The sequence below is a fragment of the Condylostylus longicornis genome, unplaced genomic scaffold (assembly GCF_029603195.1).
Source record: "Condylostylus longicornis isolate FDR11 unplaced genomic scaffold, ASM2960319v2 ptg000045l, whole genome shotgun sequence".
Classification (NCBI taxonomy): domain Eukaryota; kingdom Metazoa; phylum Arthropoda; class Insecta; order Diptera; family Dolichopodidae; genus Condylostylus; species Condylostylus longicornis.
Window position 1 is genome coordinate 1653902 of NW_026578014.1, and position 15683 is coordinate 1669584.

At 24.1% G+C, this 15683-nt stretch overlaps 1 protein-coding gene across 6 annotated transcripts in view; it reads right to left on the bottom strand.

The window, feature by feature from the left end:
• The window catches only part of LOC129610626 (very low-density lipoprotein receptor-like), a 162540-nt gene that overhangs the window by 125076 nt on the left and 21781 nt on the right, over positions 1-15683 (bottom strand). The gene's annotated exons all lie outside the window — the stretch shown is intronic.

Genomic DNA, 15683 nt, shown 5'->3' on the forward strand with positions numbered 1-15683 from the left:
AAAATGAAAATATAAAAAAATATTTAAATTACAGCTTGCAGTTTAATTTTGATATGAAAATAATCAAAGTATTTAATTTACTACAATTATAGTTTTATTTTACAAGTTAACCTTAAACATGCATATAGAACATTATAAAATTGCAATGTAAAAGCTTTATATAAATAAAAAATTTCTATGAAACAAAATATTTCTAAAGAAATAATTATAAATTAAAAAAAAAAAGTAGAAAATATGATATAATCATAAAACAACATTAACAAGTTATTCAAATATAAGTGTCTTATTGTGAAGGCAACACATGTATTTCACGTTACATTTATGATTCCAATATATTACTCATACAATTTTCCACTTATGCTTGTTTGCGTTGTCGATTTACAAGATGCAGTTATAAATGAGTATATTTAAATTTTCCAAAGTATATAGCATTATTAACAAAAAATTTTATTGTATCGAGATTTATTTATAAGTAATATACAATAGTTAGATACTAAAAGTTCTCTTAAGATAACGCTCTTAGTTTCATTTTTTTAACAATAATATACTTTTAAATTTAACTTATATTTTAGTGCCATATGTTTAGGACAAGGTTTTAGGAAAGTGTGATTATGAAATCTTCGTTATAAACCAAACAGCGTCAAGTAGTTATTGAACTTTATGTTCAAAAATTTTTTAAATATACGAATACCTTATAAGGCTACCGAAAATAATAAAATTTTACTCATTTACCATAAAAAAAAATCCATACAAATTGAATTAATATCAAATTATCATAGGCTGCGAAGCGAAGCGTTAGAGGACAAATTATGTATGCTTTTTAATTTTAGTAGTGTTATATGAAAACATCTTTATTAAAATATTTTTAAAGCTGATTTTTTAAAAAAATACTTTCTTACTTTATGCTTTCTTAAGCTTTATAAATTATGACTATGTCATATGCACACATATGTATAAATACAAAAAATATATTCGATTTTTGCCAACCGCTCGGATATATTTTGCTTACGCATGTTGATTAAACTGAGAAAATCCAGAAAGAACCATACACATGTTATACTGATAAAGTTTATTGTGTTTTAAGACCTAGTTGCATTCTTGAATAAAAACAAAAGCTAAAAAATTATTAATGTTGGTAGATAAAGAAACAATGATCTTAATAAATAAAATAATTTTTCACTGATAATAATTACAATTATCACAATAATTTAGACCTTAACATTTATTTATTACGGTATTTACAGAAGGTTAATGATATTCGGAAATTTATTTTTAAAATAAGTATATATAAAGAATAATATAAAATTTGAAGATGATGACTCATACTTAACTGTAATTTTATTTCAGTTCAGTTCAGTCCGGCTAGACAAAATTTCTGAACCAAAATCTAATACAAATGAGTAACAAGTAAAGCATAAATAAATTAATATTTTATCTCCATCCCCATATATAGAAAATAAATTTAGTAGACATACAATCAATTCGATATAAAATTAGTTACAAGATACTATATTTCCTTTACACCCTACACCATAAATTTGAGACAACTAAACAAACTGTTCTACTTTATTGTAACATAAATATAATGCATATTTTTCTTATCGTTCGGAATCTTGATTGCCTTTCTTTAAGAAAATTTTGTTGCATTTTGAATTAAATATTATATGTACCTACAATAATTAAGAAAATTTTTAAGAATTTACTCTAAAATTAAATTATTTGTAAAATTTATTTTAATGGTTAAAGAACCTAAAAATAAAGGCAAACATTTAATTCCCATTGTTAATTAAAACCAATAATAATTTGAAAATAAAATCAACAAATTAACACCTTCTCAGTTTCATCTTATATACAAAAAAATATTTGTAATCACAGAATTTTCTTCTTTTGAAAAATTTTTAAGCCTAATTTTCATTTTCATATAAAAAATAGATAAAAATAATTTAGTTCACTTGTAAATTGAAAATAATTATAATATTTTTTTTTAAATTATATTTTATTTGATTATTATTACTAAATTAATTTTTATTATTATTCCAATTTCAGTCATTACTCTTATTTTATTTTTAAATTGAAATTCATTAAATAAAAAATTTCAAAATTTTGGTTTTTAGGGTTGTGGTTAATGGTATTCACGTAATGTCAATTAAATTAAATATAGTGGTGGTAATTATTTCTGATTTGCTTTTATTTTTTGAATCTTTTTCAACTCTGTTGAAATATTGATGTTGTAATACTAAAATTTAATTGTTCTAAAATTTTAATATTGAAGTCTACAATTCTTTTAAATACGAAATATTTGTACATGTACCTAAACGAATGAACATTGAAAATTTTTGTATTGATTTGCCATTTTCTCATCATCCATAAAATTTATTACAATAACTTTAGTTATGAACAATGCGTTTTAAACTGTATAACACTTTCAAATAAACGAAAATTGTATTGAAGTATTAAAATTTTCGACCGAAGAAACTCTTTTTTTTTTTCAAAATTACAACGTAAGATGATTTGATAAAAGTTAATAATTCAAAAGCTAATGGAATTTTTTTGGTCACCTAATAATATGTTGGGATTCAAATGATATTTATTGTTCTTTTTCAGAAGGAAAGGTTTTTAAAAATCATTTTAAAAAATTTAAATATTTTTTTCTCTTTTAAAAATACTCAATGCGTTCATTTATTGCTCACTTGTGCACGTACAAATCTTCGAAATAAAATCCCAAATTCTTCAACAAATGAAATTTCATTATCCTGTGGATTTAAATGAATTGATATAGGTTTTATATGTATATATCGTATAAACACAATATTACAACGATTCTTTTAATATAGTCATTCAATTTCAATGATGAAAAAACCACAAAACATTAACGTTTTTTTAAATTTCCCAATTATTGTAATTTTTATTCTCTTTAATTATATCAAAAAAAAAAAAATATAAAAAATCATCCTAATTATTAATGTTTCAATTATTTTTATGTTCATTTTTTATTTTTTATGATCTACAATTAAAATGAGAAATTGTACTAAAAAAAAAAAACAAGAATGAAGAAGCAATTTGAAGATGAAGATTTGCATAAAAAATTTTATATTTAACTTTTGCTTCCTTATTTAAAAACAATAGAAGGATAATTAAGAATTCAATTGTGTTATTATAATGTTTATGTTCATTTCATCATCCTCATAAAACAGAGAACCACCATCAAATGCATTTTTATGATCTTTATTTAAATAAAAAATTCAGATTCAATTTAATTTAATTTTTGAAACAATTCTGGATTCGAAATTTGCTTAAGAAAGTAAAAAAAAAATTTATGTTGATGACATTACGAATTTCTTTTAGTTCATTGTAAATAAGGAAAGTCAATCCGCGTTAACAATAATTTATTTATTCATACTTAATTTTTTATATACTTTATATAACAATTTTACTATGGTACTGGTATGCATATTGCTTTAAAGCTGCTGAGTCATTCAAAAGTTTTTCAAAAAAAGATATTCGTATCAATATGGCAATTAATTGCAGTTTGCAATCATTCAGGTTTTATTTCACTTTCCTTCTACATTTTTTAATTATTGCTCTTGGAATTCGCCCACTTATGCGCCTTCATTAAAAAAATAAACACAATGATAATATAAAAATTAAATTTTATTCGAAGCAAGAGGATAAAGTTAAGAATATGAAGTGTTCCAGAGAAAACAATATTTTACGAAAAACTGAAAGTCCTCAATGAAATTTTGTGAAAATATTTTGATTTAGAAGAAAATTTTAATTTCCCAAAATGATTATTCGGTTTCCTTGACTTGATAATTTTGTCTTCATAATTACTTATAATAAGAGTTGTAAAAAATTTCATTTCTTTCATTCACAATTAAAAATTTTACTAGATGTTACATATTTTCTTCTTGCCAGAATTACAGGTCGTTTGCAAATCATTTTGAGGAAGGAGCTATACGCAAATTCATGCGTTAAGCTAGAAAAAAGACAAACTTCAGAAAAAAAATGTAATTCATAATATATTATGTAAAAATGAATGTGCACATATGTGTCATATATAAATTCTACTTCAGACCAGTATTCACCAACCTACGCAGTAACCAGTTATTAAACATTTACTTGGAACTTCGCGTATATTTTTAACTTACTTAAATTTTATTCAGAGAAATTTACAATGTTACAATTTATACTTAGCTTATAAACAACTTTAGAAATGTTATTCAGTTCTTGCGAATAGTTGACTAACTTATCCCATAGTTTCTCCACCAACATTTCTTCATCATTTGTCCCTTGATTTTAATACAAAATGTTTTTATAATTTTTCATCTTCATTATAATTTTATAATAAAGCAAAAAAAAAAAAAAATTAACGTAAAATGCTTTATGAAAACCGCTAAAAGCAATCAATTAATTATCGAAGATTTATGCAATATTTTATAAATTTACAATATAGTTTTAAAATGAATGCTTTGAAATTAATTTCCAATTCAAATTTTAATTAGTTTTTTAAAGTCGATCAACATTTATGGTTATCTTAGAATATATATATATATACATGTATATATATAGAAATAGCTTCTTTCTAACTATATAATTTAATTACTTTTTCAAGTAGTTTAAGAATTTTTAAGTTTTCTCAATTAAATTTTTATAAACTTCTCATTTATCTTATGATAATGATATTTTATTGAATGAACTATTCAATTTTCAATCAGCTCTAGTTTTTGTTTTAAGTGAAAATTCTGAATGAAAATTAATTTATATATTTTTTTGTAAAACTTACCATAAAAATTTAATAAAATTATTTACTGCAGACGTCCGATATTTTCGATTTACCATTACTTGGTTCAGATCAAAAATTTATAAGTATGGTGTAAAATAAAAAATTAAAAAAACCCTTGATTTGAAAAATTGAAATCATATATTTTTTTTTCTTAAACCTAGGCTATTTCCTATTCAAAGTCATTATTTAATTCATAAGTTATCACAGCAAATGGCCAAGAAACACAATTTGTACAAGAAGAAATTTTCTAATCGCCTTTCTTGTATTAAAAAACAAATTTTGAACAAATCTTTTACACACCACTCACACCAGGGCCCCTCAGACACCAAAATGACTTTTAGAGTATTTTTTGGATATTTTCGCGAAGAGATACTTACGGTCCAACTTCTTATCGTAGAGTAATAATAAAAAAAAATTTGCATACATGTACTTCTCGACTTGTTTACACTAACTTTGAAAGAAAAATCAATAATTTAAATCTGTTGGCGTCTGCCAGATCCTAGTGTGAGTATCTCGGGTTAAATACCTATAGTAACATTTTTAATTTAATAAAACTGGCAAAAGAAAATGTAATCAAAACGTTTATATATACATATAAATATCTTTTATTTTAATTTGATGGAACAATATTATAATAAAAACTATATTCCCACGACCTTTGTATATGTACATATATATATACATTATATTTAAGACCATGAAGCTCTTAGAAAGGATTCTTTCTTTTTACAAATCTCAAAAAACAATATACATATTGTACTTATAAAGTACTTTCTACAATAATATTAAAATATTTTCTATAAATGTATTTGCATACATTAATGTAATTTAGTCATTTACTTTTATAAAATGTGCTAACTGTATACAAATTTGTTACTATTACAATATCTTGAATGTATTGGTATACAATTATACATTAAACTGTATATACATATTTAGATGATAAATATTTTTACGGTCAAACTAATATTAATTGAATTCTATTCCTTTCATGTTAGTTCCTCAAGATATTTTCCTTTGATCTACACACTTATTGGATTACTGAAATAATAAAATTATATAAAGAAAAAACTACTTCAATCAAAATTAAATTAGATCGTGTAGAAAATTCTTTTGTATTTGAAAAGATTTTCTTATGAACCCAAGAAAGTGAATTTTTTATACCAAAAAGAAAAAAAAAATAATTTTAACAATAAATAAAATTTAATTTAAATTAAAGAAGGAAAAATGAAAAAAAAAAATATTAACCTCTATAATTACACTATTCACTTTGATGTTATGTTCTTAAACCTAATCGACTTAATATGAAACCTTGACAATATTCTCTTTAAAAATTTAATAATTTTGAAAATATATGAAGAATGTGAAATTAAAAATATTTTATATGCATACATACATACTTAATATTTCAAACGAAATATTTTTGAAATTTTTTTTTGTTCCACGTTATACAAAAATTAATTAAAAATTTTCAATTATTAAATCGAAAATTTCAAATTAATTATATAAAATATTATTGTGCTACTGATGATGATATAAGTTATAGCTTAAAATAACACCATACACCAGTACCAACATTATAATTTTGACAATTAGAAATTTTACATCAGTTCAATATAAAATATTTTCGATTAATCAAAGTATTGTTTAAAATTTAAATAATTTTAATCAAATTACAGATTTTAAATAATAAATTTATAATAATAATTTTTTAAATTACAAGTAAGTATTAATGACAATTTTGTAAATAAATTATTGGAATTTTTTTTTTCCATTTTGATTTTTAAAAATTTCAATTAAAAAGGTTTTTTTTTTTCATCTGCATACAAACTTCTTTGATACATAATTCAACATAATTATAATTGTAATATTATCAGTTTCATATACTCGTACTAAAAAAAAAAACAAAAACTTTAAATTATTGTAATTAAAATATTGTAATTGATAATATTTTTTCCGTTGCATATACATATGTACTGTATGTATTTATATTTTACTCGTGTATAACACTTTAAATCACCTATAATAACACCAATATTCAAAATAATTTTAATTAGGAATTCATTATAATTTTCTATGATAATAATTAATAATATAGAAAACAATTTATAATAAATGAAAAGCTATTTATATTGAAAATAAATAAGAAAAAAAATCGATGTGATCAGCGCATAACCGACCACAATAGTTGAGCGAAAGCGTTACAGAAGATTATGAAAATGCGTTTTAAACACTTCTTTACAAAATTAAGGACATTAGTAAGCTTTTAGTTAACATTCCTCAAAAAACGTAAATTTGGTTTTTAGTAAAGTTTCGCTTTGTGCCATTCGAATTCCCTGAAAAGTTCACCAGTTAGTTTCGGTAACAACCAGAACTTAACTATAATCCGTTCCGTAAATATATGGGAAAAATGTGAAATTGGCCTGCAGCTTCGTTTCTAATATTTCAATATTTCGAAAAAATTTGTAGATTCATTTACATCTAGAATTTAAATATTAAACTTTAAGGAATTTGATAAATAATTTCTCTTTATACACGCGAAAATGTAAAATCGGCCCGCAAAAATGTTCAGATCCGGAGGTTGATCAATCCATGCCATAGTCAAAATATACTCACATATAAAATTTCACCAAAATTGATTCAATCGAACTTAAAATACACGTGTACACACACAGACCGACAGATCAACGTCTATCTAAAAATAGTTTTTACGCTTCCTCACTATGGAGGAGTGCGTTCAAACCTGAAACTCAAAATCCGAAATTTCTTGTTATCACATAGCCTCTGTTATTGTATACAACGCGGTCGGATGCAGAAATATTTTTAAAATCGGTTATAAACACAATTAAATCAGGTTACATCGGAACTTGTTCTTTAGGTGTAATTTAAAAAATTTGAAGCGATTCAGGCGATTTTTAATAATTTTAATAATTATTTTTAGGTTTTATGTTTTTCTATTGACAACCAATTCCGTCTTATATGCATTAGTATTTTAAAGCTTAACCAATGTTAACTATGCATACCGACTTACTTACAAATTAACACAGATTGATATGTATTTGTACGATATTCATTGCGTATGTTGTGTATACGGATCTAATGTTGCCATAAATTATTAACATTCATAAATTAAAAACATAATTTTTATTATAGGTATGTATATAATTATAAATAATAGAAATTTTGCATGACTTCTACATATATGAAAGATTTATACATACATACAAACACACATGCATGATATAAAATACATATGTATATGCATATTAATTCAATTATAATGCTTGTACTATAGTAATATTTCTTGTGTTTATATGTGCACATATACTTATTGTATATCTATATATATATATATATATATATATATATATATATATACTTATGCATACATATATAAATGAAATAAATTTAAACTGGATGTGAAGAAAATTTTAAATCATTTAACAGAAATAAAAAATATTTTTTCCTTTGCTCTTTGCTCATTCTTAATAGATTTTATGTATTAATGTAAACAAAAATTATTGGTATCCCCATTAGAAGGATCTTTAAAATAGAAAACTTTCATCATCAGTAAAATTAAGGGCTGAGGCAAACATGCAATTTTTAGTTTTGCAATTGCTGCTTAACTGTAGAATCGTTACGAGTACATCTAACCAACTAAACTGTTGCGTCAATTCAAATCGAAAGCGTTGAATAAAAATTGTAAAAAAAATATAAACTGTTTGATCGTCTAATTGCATGACACCATACAGTTACATGTGCGCTCGCTTGAATATAAACCTGTAGAATACAAATGAGCAATCGAACGGTTGCAAAACTAAAAATTGCATGTCTATCTGAGAGGCCCTAATATATTTATTTGTTGTCAATTACACGACTATGTCGATTTAATTAATTTATTAATAAAGTTTCCGCGGTCATAAAATTTTGGTTGGTAAAAACGTATAGACATTATAGATATTTAAAGTTAAAGTATAGCTTTTATTCAAATATCATATTTTTATACCCTGCACTTCGTGAAGGGTATATTAACTTTGGTATGGAGTTTGTAACTACTTGAAGGATTCATCTGCGGTATGGACATATATATATATTCTTGCTCAGCGTAAAATTCTGCGTCGATTTAGACATGTCCGTCCGTCCGTCCGTCCGTCCGTCCGTCCGATCGCACGATAACTCAAAAACGAATAATGCTATCGACACCAAACTTTCACAAGTTTTTTCTTTTATGCCAAGGACGAACCCTATTGTTATTGGACTAATTCGGACAACGGGTTCGGGTAGCTGCCATACAACTCAAAGAGTTTATTTTAAATATTTCGAAAACTAATAAAGCTATAAATATAAAATTTTGTATACATGTGTCCAATTACATTTTACACATGCTCTAAAAATTATAATGGGATAGCTGCACCGGTTCGGGTGGCTGCCATACAACTCCAATAGCAAATTTTTTATATTCGGCAAAATAATAAAGTCAGATTCATGAAACTTGGCAGTCATGTGTCCAATTATAGGTCAAATATATTTCTGAAGTTTTAGAAGAATTGCTTGACAGGTTCGGGTACCTGCCATACAACTCCAGAAGCTAATTTTAAATATTTGGAAAAATAATAAAGTCAGATTCATGAAACTTGGCAGTTGTGTGTCCGATTGTAGATCAGACATATTTGTGAAGTTTTATTGGAATTGCTTGACAGGTTCGGGTACTTGCCATGCAAGTCTAAAAGCTTATTTTAAATATTTGGAAAAATAATAAAGTCAGATTCATGAAACTTGACAGTCGGATGTCCAATAATAGGTCAGACATATCCGTGAAGTTTCTATAGAATGTCTTCACGTGTTCGAGTAATTGCTACACAATAACGAAAGGTGCAGGGTATAATTCAATCGGTTTATACCGACTGAAACGTTTTTACTTGTTTTATAATTTCATTTTGTATAACACTTTTTTTTATTCGAAAACGTTAGTGGTCCTAATAAAATTTAGGATTAATTCTATTTGCTTAAAAAATATTATTACACGGCAATTTTTATTTTACAATAATCTATTATTAGTGATACAAGTTGTCTTATAATTTCGTCTTTCTCTTATCCATAGAGGTACATACATACATTTATACATATACATATTATTTGTTATTTTTTTCTTTGCTGTTTATTATTTTTATCCTGTTTTAAACAAGTTTTATATTATTTGTAAATGTTTTCATTTTATTAATATGCGTAATATGTATCCGAATCTAAAACAAAAATTATAACGGAAAAAATACAGTTATATAACATTAAAGAAATAGGATTTATGTATGTATAAAAGAAAATAAAGGAATAAAAATTATAAAAAACATTCATAATGAGCAAAAATGTTAAAAAGATACAAGAAGAATAATAAAGACAAGAAGAAACATAAATGTATTATCTTATTTTTAAGGAAGTATATATACAAACAAATTTGTGTTATACGGAAAACATATATGTGTGTATGCATATGTAAGTATAAAAGTATTACATAATGTACATTATATTGTATAAAATTTTGTAAGAAGGGTAAGAAATACAGATTTCATCAGGATGATAAATTAAGGTAAATGAGTAGCAGTTGGTTGTACATATTTATGTATACACACACATATATTATTATATTCATGCACATTGAACATACACACGACGCGCATACAATAATATACTTATATAATAAATGGATATGTAAGCTGATATAAATAGGAGCCATGATTATACAAATTTATTTTACAATGGCATTTAAGTGGATAAAAGTTTTCCCTTATTTTTTTTTTCTTTTCGTTCAAGTTTAAAATAGGTATTACTGGAATATTGGGTTGCCATACTTAATTTTTTTTTTAATCTGAGTAATTAACTTAAATTTAAATTTAAATTAAAATAAGCATTAAACATTTTTATGCCTTTTTCCCTGTGGATTTCCTACAATCAGGAATTAATGAAAATCAAGTTGAAAAAACTAGCAAATGAACAGCAAATTTTAAAACAAACAAAAGTCATACGACTAATTTTGTGTAGTTATACTGCACTTACATAATATTAAATGAAACATATACTATTTAATTAATTTGTATATAAAAGTGTATGATACAAACTTTTCATTAATTGTATGATTGATATACAATGCATAAGTTGTTACTAGAATTGACCAATGTTAACAATTTTTATATTAAAAGTATAAAAAGTAATTATTTATTTTATATAATTTTAATATCAATACCAACAATTAATTCTTGCTATGTAATTTAAGTGTTATAATATTGTATATACAAATTATAGAAGAATTAAAATTTTTCAATTTAATACAAACTTAAATAATCCAATTAATTTAAATTGTTGTATTTAAATTACCTTACTTTGCAAGAATTTATTTAAAAACTATAAATTGTATCTTGTGACAACGTACAAGATACATACATATACATATATGCATATGCAAGAAACATTATGTTTTGTTGTATTAACAATTGATTATTGACGCACTACAATTATACGTGCTAATTTGAATCATATAGATAATTGTTATACACAATTATAGTAATTTTTGATATACGTAACAAGTCTTTTGCGCATTTAAAAAGTATAATAGGTGGAAAATAAATATAGGGTTACTCAAATTGCTATATTTATAGATAAATAGTTATGTATGCTAAGTTTTAACTTGAATTTTTTAGTCATTCCTTTATACTTTTCAAACTAAGTAAACGTTCTGGAGAACACAAGAATTCTTATTTAGTCATTTAAACACACGAAGTTTTATTTTCAAATACTTAGATTTTGAATTTGTTTTAATTTATATACGTACACATACCGAAGCCTCTGTATTCTCTTTTTAAGTCTCTATTCCAACCTAATAACAGAAATCTAATATGGCTGCTACATTCTCATAAAATAAATTGATGGCTTAATGACAAAGCTATGGTAAGCCTAACAAATATTAGAGACATTAAGTCAGTATTAGGTTTTTATATTGCGTATGCGGCTTTCGCATGTATGATAATAACGCGTGTTTTGATTGTATAATACAAAAACAAAAAATTAAAGAAAAAAAAAGGAGAATGGAAATAAAAAATGAAAATAAAAGATAAAAAAAATAAAAAAAAAGGAAGAAAGTTTTGAAACCATAAAGTTAAATTTTATGTAATATATGGAAATGCTTTTTAATTTATGATACGTGAGTGAATTGGGAATTTTCTTGGTCTCACAATAAACTCATATAATATATAAAATTTATATGAAAGAAAAAAAAATACACGGTAAGAGATGGCAAAAAAATCCTAAATTTCATGACATTTCTTTCTCTTATTTAACGCTTTTTTTATTCTTTTCATTCTTTTTTTTTACCTAAAAAATTAATTCTATACTTAGACTTTTGATTTCTTTACTTATACCGTATAATATATAGGTACTTGTTGTTTTAGCAGACAAGTTATTTGTCCGTAGAGGTTTTCATAAACAAAAAACATTCTCATATTTGGTAATAAATTAAATTATCGCAAAATGTAAAACAAATTTTGTTTTTGATTTATTTAACAGTTTTCTAATTTAACATTTTTCCATTTTAAATATTTGAGAATATTACACAATGAAAATTAAACGCTTAATTTTTTGTGGTTATAATGAGTTGCACACAGTACGGAAAATATTTTGAAATTATACCTATGTCAATTTCCTTATACCTATGTCAATTTCCTTCCAAAATGCAACAAAAAGAAAAGTATTAGACCGATTTTTTTAAAAATATAAGTAATTAGGTAAAATTTCAGCTTCCAATTTTAGAGGGTATAGAATCAATTTTTCCAAAAAGACGGACGCCAGATTGAGTTCATACACAATAATCTACAATTTTACTTTGTAAATTGCTTACACATTTATGAAATTTTCGTGTAAAATATAATTAACATGTTTACTATAAGCAATAATCATCCTAATTATACAATAAGTTAAAATAAACAAAGATTTTTTTTAATAATACATACATATGTGTTTTGTACGTAACAATAACTTGGTGAAATCTCATAACTATATATGCATATTTCAGTAAATGTAATTAATTTATTTTACAACAAATTTTTACGTCTAATTTTATGACTACATTAATGTATAAGTTTCTCTTAAATATAACATTAATTTGACAAATGTGCTGCAAATTAAAAATATATGTATACATGCATGTATGTATGAAGCATTATTTATTTTACATAATTTTTTTGTTAATTCTCAAGTTTAATCTATTGTGATAAGGATAATAAAAAATTTTAATATAAAAATAATAAAAATAACAATATTTTTTTTATTTTTCATTTCATTCGAGAATATGCAAAACAAAAATTAAGAAGCAAAATATTATTTTTACTAATCCTCGCGTATTGAACCACACATTATGGTTACATAAAACTTTTCATTTGAGAATTTGTGTGTTTTAAATTTGAGAAAATTAAAACCAATTTTAGAAGGATATTCGAAATTAACCGCTGCGTTTATAACGTCCGAAACAAAGACATGTATAAGTTTTCGATCAGAATCGAATTCTGAGTCGATTTAACTAAATAGCTATGTATATGGCAACTCTAAAAGTAATTAAGTCATATGATACATCAACTAGTTCAAAAACGAGGCTAAAAATTACAAATTAAGTATTCAGATTTGGTGTAAAAAAATTTGATGTTAAATAAGGCAAATACATATTTCCGAAAACAGTTTTTCCGGGCAACTTTAGAGATAATTTGTGCATATATTGAAAAATATAAGGACTACAATAAATTTTACGAGAAATGTCTTTTACGGAAAAGCTTCAAAAATAATTTACTAAAATTATACCTGTACCGTATTTTATATTTCAGCACAATATTTCTACTAAAATATCAACACTAATCTCTATATGAGAACCCTCGTTAACTAGCATATCATTGAAAAATGCTTGCATGGGCATCACAGACACATTCCACTCTAACTTTTCTCGATTTTATTTGGTTTTGTTGAATATTTTAAATAAATGCATATTTCTCAAAATATATTAGTATTTAAAATAAATCAGTTAACTTAAATATGAAAAAATGTAAAAAATTTTTAAATTTCAAAAGTCATTACAACTAATAGAGCAAAAAAATTGCTGTTAAACATTATTTAATTACATATAATTAAAATTTCTACAATTATTATCAATGTATTTCACTAGATCACCTTAATATTGTATTACATTGTTAACTACTATATCAAAATTCTTCTAAAGCTATAAATCATAGCATTTTGAAACTTTTTTTTATAACTACAACTATGTATGGAGTAAATTTTATGCTTATTAAACTGATTATTTTTATTATGCTTATTAAACTGATATTATTTTGAAGTTAGCTTTAAAATATACGTACTCATAAGGCAATTAAATTGCGGGTCGTATGAAGCAAAGATGATGGAACCACTATGGTCCTGAATTTATGCAAGATGCCAAAAACTTAGTTGATAGGATAAATATTTCGATGCCAGTAAAGAGAATTGAATTTTTAAAACTTTAAGTTTATTATGAATACAAAAATTCATTGGAATGTTTCGAAGTTTCCAGAAACAAAAATTACTTTTTAAAAAAATTAAAATTTAACAAGAGAATAAAAATTTCGTCTTCAACTTTTAAAATTATTTGGTATGACAGTGGTTTAAACTGCACGATATGAAACGAATGTTATATTCAAAATGCTATATGGATACATAAAACTTACGTTTACTTTTTATATAACATATAGTAATAACCATTAGTATGTATGCTTGTAACGTATACATAAATCGCAGAATAAAATCTTTTTAAGTATCTCTTCACTTTTGCAAATATTTGAGAAGCTTAAAATGAGATTTTCACGTGAAACAATTGACAATTTACGGGTACAATCCATCACATTTTGCTATTTTTTTTTATACACACTAATTTAGAAATTTTCAAACAATCTTACAAAATATGAGAAATTCACAAATTTGTTTTTTGATATGAAGGATGAACTTTCGTAAATGATAATACAATAAATAATCTCGCAGTCAAGATGAACAAAAAAAAACTATAATGTGCATAAGCCATAACTTTATTCTCGTTCATTGGTTTGACAAAACTGTTCTGCAGCATTGTGAAAACGCTTTATGAATAACTTTTTTAAACTTCTTTAAAATTGAGAAACCCATCTCAAAAAATTATATTAGACTCCTATATGTTCAGACTCCTACAACTCCGTTAGTTAATTTCGACAAGAAAGCCTTTTTATTAAAAGCCTTCAAATGTAAGATAGCATGGAAATTAGATCCTAATTTTTCACATAGTAGAGGTTAAATTTGCGGAACCTTTAATTTTTCAGCAAGCTTTTTAATTAGTATTCCTTTGAGAATCATTGCCCATACGAAAAAATGAAAAAACGTTGGTTTTCCTCATACGTATAAATATTGTCAAAAAAATTATAATAACATAACAAGAACTATCAGACAGTCATCTAATTGTATTTTTACTGCATTTCCATTGAAAGTGGACCTGCGAATACCTGCATGTACATAGTTATTGAAAAAAGGCGCAATAACAAAATTAAGCGAATTTTTTTGAAATCTTAAAATTTAAAACTTTCCTGTTTTTTTCTGCTGAATATGCTATATGTATGTATATGTATGTTACGCCCTGTTTGTACGTTATATAATAATAAGTATATAAAATCTTTATACGTACTATGTACTTAAATTTTTGAATACATTTAACTTTGTTTATTTTATAGTTATCTATAATATTTAAATTTCATTCTATCTTGAATTGTTGATTTTTTTAATTCCCAAAAACTTCCTCTATTGTTCAAAATATTTAAGTGAACTACCTGTATTTTCATAATGAATAAAATCTTTAAACTCTTTCATAAAA